We start from the raw sequence: 2369 nt of genomic DNA, 5'->3' as shown, positions 1-2369 counted from the left end.
TTGTTGTTGTTGTTAAGTGATGTTGAGTTGTTTCTGACTCATAACAGCCCTGTGTAAGTTTTCCAAGGACTAGCTTGTGGGTTTGAACTGTGGACCTTTAAAGATATATATCCACCTCTCATTTATCAACTTATCATACTGCAGTGGCTGTGTTGTGATACTGAAAACTATGCCACCAGTACTATTAATACCAACAGAGTCACCAATGGTAAACAGTTTTCAATTGAGCTTCCAGACTAAGACAAACTAGGAAGAAGTAGACACAGACCACTTCTGAATGGATAGCCATATCAAATCTTAACAGTATCAGGACGTGATCAGACAATGAGCCCCTTAGGTTGGAAGGCATGCAAAATCTGACTGGGAAGACTTGCCTCCTAAAAGAAGAGTTGACTTTAATGATGTGAATGTAGCATCACTTGCTTCTGGGGCACAGCTCCAAATGAGAAAAAAACAGCTGCAAATATCCATTAACAGTGAGAACATGGAGTATATGAATTATGAGTCTAAGAATATTGGAAGTCTTCAAAATGTAATGGAACACATAAGATCAATATCCTAGGCATTAGTGGCTGAAATGGACTGGTACTGGCCATTTTGAATTCTGTAATCATATGGTTTACTATGAAGGAAATGAGAAATTGAAAAGGAATGGCATCACATTCATCTTCAAAAAGGCTATTTCAAGACCTATCTAGAAATGCAATGCAGCCTGTGATAGGATAATATCCATACACCTACAAGGAAAATCAATTATTACAATGATGATCCAAATTTACAAACTAAACACTAAAACCAGTGATGGAAAAATTAAGAATTATAACAACTTCTTCAGGCTGAAGTTGATCAAAACTGCAATCAAGATGGACAATTACAGGTGAGTAGAATAGAAAAACAAAGAAGTAGGATCAGGAGTTGGAAAATATGTGTTCAGTAATAGAAATGATACTGGAAACACAATTACAGAATTTTGGGAAGACAAATGACATTATCTGATGCGATACTGGAAGCACTCACTCATCTATGCCAAGAAATTTGAAAGACAGCTGTGTGGCCATTCCAAAGAGAGGTGACCCAACAGAATATGGAAATTAGTGGACAATATCATTGATATCCCGTGCAAGTAAAGTTTTACTCAAGGTAATCCAAAAACAGCTATAATCATACATTGACAGAGAAATTCCAGAAATTCAAGCTGGATTCAGAATAGGTCATGGACCAAGGGATATCATTGCTGGCATCAGATGGATCTTGGGTGAAAGTAGAGAATGCCAGAAAAATGTTTATTTGTGCTATGCAAAGGCTTTCAATTGTGTGGGTCATGACAAGCTATGGACAACCTTGAGAAGTATGAGTATTCTGGAACACTTAGTTGTGCTAATGAGGAAGTTGTACACAGAAAAAGAGGCAGTTGTTTGAACAGAACAAACGAATACCGAATGGTTTGAAATTAGGAAAGGTGTGCGCTAGGGTTGTATTCTTTCAGCATATTTATTCAATCTTTGTGCTGAGCAAATAATCCGAGAAGCTAGATTTTATGAAGAAAAACATGGCATCAGGATTGGAGAAAGACTCATTAACAACCTGTGATGTGCAGAGACTAAAACCTTGCTTGCTGAAAGTGAAGAGGACGTAAAATACTCACTGATGAAGATCAAAGACCACTGCCTTCAATATGGGTTGAATCTCAATGTAAAGAAAACAAAAAAATCTTCATCATTGGACAATAACCAATATCCATATAAATGGAGAAAAGATTGAAGTTGTCATAGACTTCATTTTGCTAATATCAACCATTAACACTCATGGAAGCAGCAGTCAAGAAATCAAACAATGTATTGCACTAGGCAAATCTGCTGCACAAGACCTCTTTAAAGTGTTGTAGAACAAAGATGTCGGCTTGAGAACTAAGGTACGTCTGATTCAAGGCATGCTATTTTCAATAACTTCACATGCATGTGAAAGTTGGACAGTGAATATGGAAGACCATAGAAGAATTGATGCATTTGAGTTATGGTGCTGGAGGAAAATATTAAAGGTACCATGGGCTACCAAAAGAACCAACAGATCTGTGTTAGAAGAAGTATAGCACAAATGCTTCTTGGAAGCCAGGATGGCCAAACTTAGTCTCTCCTACTTCAGACATATTATTAGGAAAGACCAGCCCCTGAGAAGGATATCATGTTTGGTAAAGTGGAGGGTCAGAGAAAAAGAAGACCCTCGATGAAATGGATTTATATGGTGATAGCAGTGGTGGGCTTAAGCATAGCTACAATTGTGAGGTTGGTCCATGACCGGGCAGTGTTTCGTTCTGTTTTACACAGGGTCACTATGAGTTGGTACTGACTCGATGGTACCTAACAACAACA

Source organism: Chrysochloris asiatica, unplaced genomic scaffold (genome assembly GCF_000296735.1).
Source record: "Chrysochloris asiatica unplaced genomic scaffold, ChrAsi1.0 scaffold00010, whole genome shotgun sequence".
In the NCBI taxonomy this organism is placed as follows: domain Eukaryota; kingdom Metazoa; phylum Chordata; class Mammalia; order Afrosoricida; family Chrysochloridae; genus Chrysochloris; species Chrysochloris asiatica.
This window is presented reverse-complemented; position numbering follows the sequence as displayed.